Source organism: Coffea arabica, chromosome 4e (genome assembly GCF_036785885.1).
Source record: "Coffea arabica cultivar ET-39 chromosome 4e, Coffea Arabica ET-39 HiFi, whole genome shotgun sequence".
NCBI lineage: Eukaryota > Viridiplantae > Streptophyta > Magnoliopsida > Gentianales > Rubiaceae > Coffea > Coffea arabica.
In genome coordinates this window covers 19,696,208-19,709,055 of record NC_092317.1, presented here as the reverse complement: position 1 = coordinate 19,709,055, position 12,848 = coordinate 19,696,208, and the positions used below count along the sequence as shown (strand labels likewise).

The 12,848-nt window shown below is 37.0% G+C and overlaps 2 long non-coding RNA genes across 2 annotated transcripts; both read left to right on the top strand.

Annotated features, from left to right (window-relative positions):
- The first annotated feature begins 3,713 nt into the window (after positions 1-3,713).
- Positions 3,714-5,982, top strand: LOC140005735 (uncharacterized). The gene is made up of 2 exons (XR_011813305.1): positions 3,714-3,954; positions 5,749-5,982. It is a non-coding gene; the product is annotated as an uncharacterized lncRNA (long non-coding RNA).
- Positions 5,983-9,864: 3,882 nt separating this feature from the next.
- Positions 9,865-12,320, top strand: LOC140005734 (uncharacterized). Its single transcript, XR_011813304.1, has 2 exons — positions 9,865-10,229; positions 12,024-12,320. It is a non-coding gene; the product is annotated as an uncharacterized lncRNA (long non-coding RNA).
- Positions 12,321-12,848: the final 528 nt, after the last annotated feature.

Genomic DNA, 12,848 nt, shown 5'->3' with positions numbered 1-12,848 from the left:
AACCTGGGTAAAGGATGGAATTCTGGGTTGAGATCGTATGAGGAAACATGTTGGAAATTTTTTTTTCCAGTTTCAGCCGAGGGAAAGAAATTTTATCTAGCTTGTGCTTCGAAACCTTGGCTGTAAATTTCATATTGCTGCCTAAGGTACACCGTAGCATGATAATTGCACTCTGCATGCTGAGCCGGAATAATTTGCTGGAATTACCTGCCATTTGTCTCATTCCATGTTGGACAAAATGCATGTTAAGTGTTTAGTGTGTAAAGCAAGCTAAGGATGGAAACTTTGTTGAAAATTTTGAAGTATCTTTGTTAGAAATTTATACCTGGATGCTAGCCGTACTAGTTCAAGCTTTTGGCGAGTTTATTTTCTAGACTTGTGAATTATTCGCTTTAGTTTAAATTGAGCGGTTTATAAACTGTACGTTTAGTGATTCTAGCAAGTAAAAGTTGAAAATTTAATGGATATTTTTAATTCTTAGAATCATTTGGATCTCAAGTTGGCTGTAGTTTTCTTCTTGTTTTGAATGGATTGGTGTTTGAAAGTGAGTATTTGTTGTCAAGAGCTAATGATTGATGGAGCTCTTGACCATCTGAGTAATTTTGCAAGAATTTAATCTTTGATGAATTTGCTCAAGTGATTAGCTAAAATTTACTTGGAAGGTTCATGGTTTGAGATTTGGAATTTGTTTTGATACCTTGGACTTCCTTTGTTGAATTTTGATTGTACTGGAATCTGTTGAGACCTAGGGCTAATGATTGATGAAGCCCTAGTGAAGTTTATATTTAAATTGTGCTTTAGACATACTGGCAACTTGGAATACAATGAGCAAATGAAATGGACTCGTGAAGATCGTTCTAGTCTTTTGAATTCAAGTATTTCTAAATCAAATCTTGTGAGAATATTTTGCCCTAACATTAAGTTATATATATTGAGTTTGGCATATAATATTAAAACTTAGATATTGGGACTTTTAAAATCTTGCCGACTAGTCAATCCTTTTCTTGGCTTAAACTGGTTTTATTACCTTTAGGGAATAATTGCATTAACTTCTAAACTTTAAATTTTTCATAAAAATTACCTTGACTAGTTGTTTTAGAGGAAATTTGTTTAAAAACCACTAGATTTAAATAATTTCAAATAAAAGATATAGAAAACGTGTTCGGCAAGAAAACTTGTACAAATTGATTTGGCTCTAGTTTGCCCTATAGAAGAAAAGTGTTATAAAGAAAGCCATATGAAGCAATTCACTACTTTTACTAAGTTTTATCCTAAGTGGATTGTCGAATTATTTCGAGGAAATAAACTAGTAATATACCAGATAACCTTTTATATTTATATACCTATAATTTGAACAGAAAACTTATAGTGCTTAAAAACTTGGTTTTCTAGGATTTAGCGAGGACGCGGATTTCGATTCCCAACTTGACATCTGAACTTCACTCTTGGTGAGTGTCCCTGCCTGTTCTATGACTATTTGTGACGCCCCGAAAAAAAATGAGTTTGAGAACCCGGAAATTTTCTAATTTTCTAGGGTTTATTTTTTTTTAAACGCCCGCCTTTTCTACATTTTCTTTATTAGAAAAATTCCCCAGATAAAGTTTATGAGCAAAAATAGTTTTAAAATGATTTTCTAGTATCGGTTAGTTTTTGAGAAATTAAGGATATATATATCGGACGTGGGACCCACTAGTGCGAAAGTTCGGAAAAATTCGGCCAATAAGATTAAGTTCCGGATACTGAGTGAAATTTATCGGGTGTTAAGAGAGAAGAAGAGGAGGTGATTTGATTGATGTGAGAGAGACTTAAAGGATAGAAATGCATTTAATAGAGTGCCAAGTGGCACTTTCTCATTGGTTGGACTTTTTGACTTTTTACCCTTAAGTTAAATATCTCAAAAATTGACTAAAAATCACCATTTTTCACTCCTTGGTGGCCGACTCTCATAAGCTCAAGAAGGAAGAAGATTTCTCCAATTTTCAAGCTTCCATTTAGCTCAATCTTCCAAACCAATTGCATCAACTAGTTTCTACTCCATAAAAGTCTTCCATTAGGTGCTAGTAAGTTGTTTGGTGAAGTTTTTTAAGGAAGCTAAGGTGTTCTACAACTCCCTCTCTCTTGTTTACTAGGTAAGTGATGATTACTGTGACGCCCCGAAAAAAAATGAGTTTGAGAACCCGGAAATTTTCTAATTTTCTAGGGTTTATTTTTTTAAACGCCCGCCTTTTCTATATTTTCTTGATTAGAAAAATTCCCCAGATAAAGTTATGAGCAAAGATAGTTTTAAAATGATTTTTCTAGTATCGGTTAGTTTTTGAGAAATTAAAAGCGTATTTTGGACGTGGGACCCGCAAGTGCGGTAAATGCATTATATTTTTGACAACTTGTTGGAATTTTGTATTAAGTGATATTATTTTACAATGTGTTAAGATATTTGTGTAAGAGAGACAAAAAGTTAGGCAAGCAATTAATGAAGAGGACATGTGTCACTTGAGGATTTATTCTTACCTTTTTGACCTTTTGACCACTATTCATGCCTTTACCATTTAAACCAAAATTGACCCAAAATTCTTCTTATTTTGAAGCTCTTGGCCGAATTTCTTGCTAGGAACAAAGGAAAGAAAACTCTCTCAATTTTCAAGCTCCAATCTTGCCCAATCTTTCAATTCAACCGTTTAATCTTCAAATTTTTCCATAGAACTTCTTAGTTTGGTGATATTGAGGTTGGTTGTGGAGTTGTTTGGAAGAAATTGGTGCTAAGTTGCTTACTTTCTTGACCTTGCAAGGTGAGTAACTAGGGAATTCTTCCTTTGATCTTGATAATGTTCAATTAGTGATTGGTGGTGGTTGAATAAGTGATTTTATGGATGATTTCATGATTTTGGTTGAAATTAGTGAAGTTTTATATTTAATTAGGATTTTTCTGTTCTCATATGATTGTTATTATGTGGTTATGTATGATGATTGGAAATGATGTTTAATGACTCTAGGAGGTGGAAAAAGTGATTAATTGCAACCAATTTCTGTTTTGGACCAAAAATTGAAAAGTGAGGGTTTTGTGATGAACATTCTGTCCGAATTTTTAGGTCATATATAGAGGCCGAATTTGTGAGGACTCGTAAAAACTATTATTTTTTTAGCCTAATTTGTGGCTTAATAAATTATTTAATTGGATATTTGCCTCGAGGAATATTTTCTAGTCTTATTAGACCTAAATACATGGTAATATAACTTCGTTATATTTTTAAAGTAACTCATTTCATGAATTAATTTCCTGGAGCGCGTTTAGTAAAAACAATGAATAGTGCTTGAAGATTTTATCCGCTTGAGCGTACAATAAGTTTGGAATATTGGAGACATGTACAATGGACCTAAATTCGGTATTTTAATGTTTAAATACTCAAGTGATAGTTATTAGTACTATCGTTATAAGAATTTCCCGGAGGTTTCGCGTTATAGCGTAAAAAATTGACGGTACGCGTTTTCACACGCGCGACTTTATTTGAGGGACTTTAGACCTTTATTTCGGGACAATTAAGAGTGAATATTATCTACATGAATATAAATACATTGGAGGTTTAGTGCACTAGTGAACCAAACGCGCGAGAAAATCGAGCCCTAATCGCGCCAAACGCACCCTAATGTGAGTTGACTAATGGGTGACTTGAGGCCACAAGTTAATGTCTTCTCTTGAAAGCTAAAATCTGATCACTCTCTCTCTCTCTTGAGCTTCAAACAGCCGGCCAGCTCCCTCCTCTCTCTAACTCATTTGCAACAAAATTTCTGCTCACTAATCTCACTCAAAACCACTCCAAATCATCTCCAAAATTAACCAAACTTGCACCACACCTAGCTTGACACTTGAGGATCATTTTGAGCTGCAAACAAGGGCTGGAAATCACGGTTTTTCTGGGGTAATAGAGGGCCGAAAATTCTGCTGAACATCAACCCAAAGTAAGTGATGATCCACTCTTGAAAACTTGAAGTTTGGAAGCTATCTTACCTTGTTAAGTTCATGCATGCATTTGGTTAGCTTGTGTATGGTGTAAAAATGTGATAGTGGGCTCTTGGAATTCCCACACTTGGGTTATTGTTGCTGATGTGATGATTGATGGTGATTATATTGTTGGTTTAGTGGTTATAATGATGCATTAGTGGTGGGTAATTAGTAGAAACTTCATTGGGTGTAAGAAGCAAAAACTTCCGATTTTGCCCCTGCCATGTTCGGCCATTTCCAGGCCAATTTTTAATGGTTTAATGGCTTGAATTAGATGTTTATAGGATGTATTAGATGTGTGAAAAATTTCATTGGAAAATATTGAGGTTTGATTGAGCAAATGAATTTTTCTTGAGAAACTAGCAATCTGGAAAACTGTTCGCGTATGATTCTGACCAGTGGTAGTATTTTGGCTGTAACTCTGTCCTCGGATGTCGAAATCATGTGCCGTTGGTGGCGTTGGAAACTAGACATTCCTGGCTTTAATTTGGTATATAATGCACGTTCTGATTCTTTGTGAGCAAGCCGAACCAAATGTTTTAAGTTCGCTGTCCTGTTGCTCTGTTCATCTGGAATGAAGTGTTCAGGCAGCAACTTGATGCCCGATTTTGAACCAGATTGGTGCCGAATTTGGAAATGATTTCTTCTGTGATATTTTACCCCTATGAACGTATTTTCCAACGGCGTAAGCCATGCTCGATTTCGAGTTAAATTGACTGAGTTGTGACTGAAACAAGTGGACTGCTCTGTTTTGGAAAAACCCTAATGTTGGACTGGTTTGGAACAAGATATTGGAGTGAACTTGTTAATTGATGTTCTTGATACTAAACACTTACCAAATGCATTATGGATGTTTCTTAGGCCTTTATTTCACAAATGAACCATGATTGTATAGTTTGCTTGATTAGACGTTTTGAATTAGGTAATGAAAGTCTCAAGGCAGATTGCCTTATAATTTTCCTGAACTTTGGTTGACTAATTAACTATCTTACCGAAAGTATTTTTCCCTGAAATTTGATAGAGTGGTACCTTTCATATGGGAGTAAAATACTGCCAATTTTGGTACCAATCCAAGTTCGTTTCGATACCCAATTAAATTTCTAGTGTTGGAGGTTCAAAACTGGAAATTCTTCTTCAGTCTTGAATCTTCCTCAACTTGGGGCTACTATATCTTGGTGCTCGAAACTCCGTTTCTCAATCCGCTTGTTTTGTTATACTCTTGGATTGCAACACTATTTGATTTCCAAATTTCAAAGGTTAGTTCAAAACAAGTGAATTTTACTGAATTTCCAAAATTGGCCAAAAACCAACCTTGAAACTGTCTTAGTATTCTACAGCAGTAACTTTGATCCAACTTTTGAATACCTTCCATTTCGAATCATGGAAAAGTGTCTTCTAGAAACTTGTAGTACTCGGAATGTAGTTTCCAATGGTATCAAGCTTTCCAATTTTGGACCTACGTAGTGCAAGATACAATTTTTCTAGAATTGACACCCAAAGCTAAAATTTGACAATTTCTTAGAAATGAGATTTTGGAAACTTGCCTTCTTTTCTCGATACCGATTGAACATTTTGAACTCGATTTCATGAAAAATGTTAGTCTCTTTCTTTAGACTTTAAAACTTTACTCTTGAGCCTCGATTATTAATAATTAAGGCCCAATTCATGAATTCCCTTTAGATTGTACAACCTTCTTTGATAAGTAGGAGTTCTAAGTGATAGTGTATAATAGTTAATGGTTATTTGCTCAGGCGCTCAAGGGGACCTTCAAGAAGAACTCGAAGTGGACGCCTAGACACTTGTTTGAGTATTACTCTCTTGTTGCTATAGGTGAGTGTTCCATATAGGAATACGTAATTGGAATAAGTCTATGACATGCATAACCCATGATTATTAAGTGTTAAGTGCTATATGTTAAGTATTTACCACACTCATGCATATCTGAATAAGGTATACTTGAATTACTCGACATGAAATACCTGAAATATGCATATTTGAACTATTCGATATGAAATGCTTAAAGAGCATATTTATGTGATTACTTGAAATACTAGATATGAAATGTTTGGAGAGCATATCTACATGATGTGTTTAAATGATTAATTATGCTATGACAGCATAAGTCGGTTGGAGTGAATCTCCTCGACTCTTATGTGGAAAAAGTGAAAATCGGCCAATGGTGGCCAATTAAAATGACATATGTCTGCCAATTAACCGTAATTACCACCGTTTACCGTTTACCGTGTTTACTTACCGTTTTCTAATCCATTCGGCTACTTGCTTACTTGATTATCTGCTTACGTGATCACCAACTTACTTGATCACTTGATTATCATGAATCGCATGTTATATGAAGTTGTCCATCATTGTTAGGCGAGTGTGTACTTTACCTCACTCGACCTACTCAAATGATGAATTTTACCTTTTGCCGAATTACTTGATTACTTGTGCATGTTGTAAGCTCTAAGCTGAACTTGGGCCCTGCCTCGGTTACTGACCTACTCGAGCCAGGACTGGGCTCGGTCGGGTAGGTTGGAACCCTGGACAACCGTTTCGGTATACTCGAGTATTACCACTGGAGGGATAAGGTGATGGCCAGTCAAACCGAGGGGATCCGGAAGTCATAAGGTGCAGATGACCGACAGAGTTCCACTGGAACTCCGTATCCTTCAATGTGTGTTTATTTTACATAATGATAACCGTTTTATGAAAACGTGCCATACCTATGATATGCTCAAATTACCTGTACAATGATTATTGCCTCATGATAACATGCCATTGTGTAACCTTGAACCATGCGTATGATATGCCCAACTTATTTGATTTATTTGAACTGTTAGAGTGTCTTGGAACCTCACTGGGCTGTGTAGCTCATACCACGTTGTGGATTTCTTTTACAGGGTTCGAGACCAAGGGTGCTCGTGAGTAGTACTAGATTGTTTTCTTTTGAAGACTTTAAGTTATATTATAACGGATGGCTATAGTACCCCTTTTCCATTGGGTTGTATTTAAGCTTGAAAGCTGCATAATTGTAAGTGTGAGATATTCGAAGTACTTTAATTATGTATTGAGGTTACTTAAAGTATTTCGAGCTTTTGAATGATCGATTGTAGTGAGTCCCGGCGAGAGCTGGGCAGGCGTCCCGCGGATACCCTTTGGTTCGCCTTAGGGAGAAGTGGGGACGTCACAGTTGGTATCAGAGCTTAGGCTTCAGATCTTTGTAGTGTATCCTAGGCTTAAATATTTAGGATGCCGGACTGTGGGACTGGTTTGAAAGTTAAATGATTGCTTGTAGCAATGAAATTTAGAGCCAATTCACGTGGTCTCTACAAAGGAGCAAGATAGGACCAAGTGGTGTTATGGTCCTTACTATGTGATTGAGTAAAGGTTTAAGTGCCCTTCAAAAAAAAAAATGTAAGCTGTGAATCATGAATGTTATAGGTTGTAAAACCTTTATCTTGATAATTGGAGGGAATTTGATATGTATGTTGGGTAGGAATCTCGAATGTGGTGATTTAGTCTTGGGACCGGCCGGCTCGAGTTGTGAATTACCTTATTTCGGATTCTTGTACCCGAGTACTTGAGAGTTGAGGGCAACCATAAGGACTTTATATCTCCATTTTTGGGGAATAAGAATGAATCGATATTTCATGTGAATGGTTGCAGGAAACCAATAATTGTTTGGTTAAGATGGTACAATAATTAAGAGTGGAAGATGGAAAATATTGTAACTCAAAAGATCCTTGTGTTGGGATTGAAATCGAGCATGTTAGGGAATGAGAATCGTCTAGTTCCAATAATCTAGTGAATCCCTACTTGTGATCTTTTATAGTGAGACGATGGGAGTAGAACTTAGAGTCTGCGCCTTGAAGATGAATGTACTTGTGATGATCACTTGTTTATTTTGCTATTGACTTTGACTTGGCATGAACTTTACTTGGCCATAACTTGTTTTATAATTTAATGAACTCTAGTTTGTGTTTACTTGCATAGTGATAATGTTATTTGTGTAAGTGACTTCATTCTCTTTAAATGTTGCTACTGGTATATGAGTATAGTTCAATTTTAACTAAGTGTGAGGGTTATGCATGTGCGTATAGATTAGTTGTGAACATGGAAACTAGAGGACAACGAAAGGGACGTCAACCTAGACAACCCCGAAATGAAAGAGTAGCTAATGGGTCCGGTATTGATCAAAACGTTGAGTCAAGTGTTGGGAGAGGAAATGACCAAATGGGACAAGTTTTAACTCGCATGACGGATATCCTGGAGCTCTTGGTAGCTCAACAAGGTCAAGGTGTTGGACAAGGAAACCAACGTGGAAACCAAGAGATAGGGGAGGATCGAGCTTTAGAGCGGTTTCAAAAATTTTCCCCGCCCAAGTTTGCTGGAGGACCTGATCCAGAGGTGGCTGAGAATTGGTTAGAGAATATAAGAAATATATTCGATGCCTTGGATTACACAGAGGAGAGACAAGTCACCTTTGCTGTATTTCAACTTGAAGGAGCAGCCCGAGCCTGGTGGAATGTTATAAGAAACAAGTGGGAAAGAGATCAAACCCTAAGGACTTGGATAAACTTTGTACGTGAATTTAATGAGAAATTTCTTCCTCCACTTGTCCAAGAAAAGAGAGAAGATGATTTTATAAAGCTTCGTCAAGGAACTTTGAGCGTAGCTGAGTATGAAACACGCTTTACAAAGTTATCTACATATGCCCCAGAATTGGTGGCTACTGAACGGAAGAGAATAAGAAGGTTTATCCAAGGATTAGATTTGGAAATCCAAGATGCCCTTGTTGCAGCACAGGTTGAAACATTTAGTGACGCTCTCGAAAAAGCGCAAAGGGTAGAAAGCACAAAATCTCAACTGAGAGCTCTCCAAGCAAGGAAAAGAGATGCATCTGATAGTACACTAGGAGGAAATGGACCACCACCCAAAGTTAGAAAAGAAGTGGATGGAGTAGGACTGTTATTTCCTGCACCACTCATGATAAAGGAACCAAAAGGAACTATGTCGCGAGGGACTTCAGTAGAACAGACACGATCAAAGAAAACCTCGCAAGCCAGTCAGGTCACAACACCTCGTCCGACTTGTGGATATTGTGGAAGGACGAATCACATTGAAGAAAACTGTTGGCTAAAGGGACGAAAGTGTATGGGGTGTGGGAGTACCAACCATAAAGTTCATGACTGTCCAAGGAGGTATCCACGAGAAACTACTGCTCCACAAGGAAATGGAACTGTCCCTCGACAAGTCAATGGAAGGAGAAACCGACCAATGGCATCAGAAAGAAAGCATAACATGAACACACCACATGGTTCAGAGTTGTCTGAGATTACAGAAGGTATGAATTTCGAGGACGAAATTCTTTTAAGGAGGGGAGGTTGTGAGGACTCGTAAAAACTATTATTTTTTTAGCCTAATTTGTGGCTTAATAAATTATTTAATTGGATATTTGCCTCGAGGAATATTTTCTAGTCTTATTAGACCTAAATACATGGTAATATAACTTCGTTATATTTTTAAAGTAACTCATTTCATGAATTAATTTCCTGGAGCGCGTTTAGTAAAAACAGTGAATAGTGCTTGAAGATTTTATCCGCTTGAGAGTACAATAAGTTTGGAATATTGGAGACATGTACAATGGACCTAAATTCGGTATTTTAATGTTTAAATACTCAAGTGATAGTTATTAGTACTATCGTTATAAGAATTTCCCGGAGGTTTCGCGTTATAGCGTAAAAAATTGACGGTACGCGTTTTCACACGTGCGACTTTATTTGAGGGACTTTAGACCTTTATTTCGGGACAATTAAGAGTGAATATTATCTACATGAATATAAATACATTGGAGGTTTAGTGCACTAGTGAACCAAACGCGCGAGAAAATCGAGCCCTAATCGCGCCAAACGCACCCTAATGTGAGTTGACTAATGGGTGACTTGAGGCCACAAGTTAATGTCTTCTCTTGGAAGCTAAAATCTGATCACTCTCTCTCTCTCTTGAGCTTCAAACAGCCGGCCAGCTCCCTCCTCTCTCTAACTCATTTGCAACAAAATTTCTGCTCACTAATCTCACTCAAAACCACTCCAAATCATCTCCAAAATTAACCAAACTTGCACCACACCTAGCTTGACACTTGAGGATCATTTTGAGCTGCAAACAAGGGCTGGAAATCACGGTTTTTCTGGGGTAATAGAGGGCCGAAAATTCTGCTGAACATCAACCCAAAGTAAGTGATGATCCACTCTTGAAAACTTGAAGTTTGGAAGCTATCTTACCTTGTTAAGTTCATGCATGCATTTGGTTAGCTTGTGTATGGTGTAAAAATGTGATAGTGGGCTCTTGGAATTCCCACACTTGGGTTATTGTTGCTGATGTGATGATTGATGGTGATTATATTGTTGGTTTAGTGGTTATAATGATGCATTAGTGGTGGGTAATTAGTAGAAACTTCATTGGGTGTAAGAAGCAAAAACTTCCGATTTTGCCCCTGCCATGTTCGGCCATTTCCAGGCCAATTTTTAATGGTTTAATGGCTTGAATTAGATGTTTATAGGATGTATTCGATGTGTGAAAAATTTCATTGGAAAATATTGAGGTTTGATTGAGCAAATGAATTTTTCTTGAGAAACTAGCAATCTGGAAAACTGTTCGCGTATGATTCTGACCAGTGGTAGTATTTTGGCTGTAACTCTGTCCTCGGATGTCGAAATCATGTACCGTTGGTGGCATTGGAAACTAGACATTCCTGGATTTAATTTGGTATATAATTCACGTTCTGATTCTTTGTGAGCAAGCCGAACCAAATGTTTTAAGTTCGCTGTCCTGTTGCTCTGTTCATCTGGAATGAAGTGTTCAGGCAGCAACTTGATGCCCGATTTTGAACCAGATTGGTGCCGAATTTGGAAATGATTTCTTCTGTGATATTTTACCCCTATGAACGTATTTTCCAACGGCGTAAGCCATGCTCGATTTCGAGTTAAATTGACTGAGTTGTGACTGAAACAAGTGGACTGCTCTGTTTTGGAAAAACCCTAATGTTGGACTGGTTTGGAACAAGATATTGGAGTGAACTTGTTAATTGATGTTCTTGATACTAAACACTTACCAAAGGCATTATGGATGTTTCTTAGGCCTTTATTTCACAAATGAACCATGATTGTATAGTTTGCTTGATTAGACGTTTTGAATTAGGTAATGAAAGTCTCAAGGCAGATTGCCTTATAATTTTCCTGAACTTTGGTTGACTAATTAACTATCTTACCGAAAGTATTTTTCCCTGAAATTTGATAGAGTGGTACCTTTCATATGGGAGTAAAATACTGCCAATTTTGGTACCAATCCAAGTTCGTTTCGATACCCAATTAAATTTCTAGTGTTGGAGGTTCAAAACTGGAAATTCTTCTTCAGTCTTGAATCTTCCTCAACTTGGGGCTACTATATCTTGGTTCTCGAAACTCCGTTTCTCAATCTGCTTGTTTTGTTATACTCTTGGATTGCAACACTATTTGATTTCCAAATTTCAAAGGTTAGTTCAAAACAAGTGAATTTTACTGAATTTCCAAAATTGGCCAAAAACCAACCTTGAAACTGTCTTAGTATTCTACAGCAGTAACTTTGATCCAACTTTTGAATACCTTCCATTTCGAATCATGGAAAAGTGTCTTCTAGAAACTTGTAGTACTCGGAATGTAGTTTCCAATGGTATCAAGCTTTCCAATTTTGGACCTACGTAGTGCAAGATACAATTTTTCTAGAATTGACACCCAAAGCTAAAATTTGACAATTTCTTAGAAATGAGATTTTGGAAACTTGCCTTCTTTTCTCGATACCGATTGAACATTTTGAACTCGATTTCATGAAAAATGTTAGTCTCTTTCTTTAGACTTTAAAACTTTACTCTTGAGCCTCGATTATTAATAATTAAGGCCCAATTCATGAATTCCCTTTAGATTGTACAACCTTCTTTGATAAGTAGGAGTTCTAAGTGATAGTGTATAATAGTTAATGGTTATTTGCTCAGGCGCTCAAGGGGACCTTCAAGAAGAACTCGAAGTGGACGCCTAGACACTTGTTTGAGTATTACTCTCTTGTTGCTATAGGTGAGTGTTCCATATAGGAATACGTAATTGGAATAAGTCTATGACATGCATAACCCATGATTATTAAGTGTTAAGTGCTATATGTTAAGTATTTACCACACTCATGCATATCTGAATAAGGTATACTTGAATTACTCGACATGAAATACCTGAAATATGTATATTTGAACTATTCGATATGAAATGCTTAAAGAGCATATTTATGTGATTACTTGAAATACTAGATATGAAATGTTTGGAGAGCATATCTACATGATGTGTTTAAATGATTAATTATGCTATGACAGCATAAGTCGGTTGGAGTGAATCTCCTCGACTCTTATGTGGAAAAAGTGAAAATCGGCCAATGGTGGCCTATTAAAATGACATATGTCTGCCAATTAACCGTAATTACCACCGTTTACCGTTTACCGTGTTTACTTACCGTTTTCTAATCCATTCGGCTACTTGCTTACTTGATTATCTGCTTACGTGATCACCAACTTACTTGATCACTTGATTATCATGAATCGCATGTTATATGAAGTTGTCCATCATTGTTAGGCGAGTGTGTACTTTACCTCACTCGACCTACTCAAATGATGAATTTTACCTTTTGCCGAATTACTTGATTACTTGTGCATGTTGTAAGCTCTAAGCTGAACTTGGGCCCTGCCTCGGTTACTGACCTACTCGAGCCAGGACTGGGCTCGGTCGGGTAGGTTGGAACCCTGGACAACCGTTTCGGTATACTCGAGTATTACCAC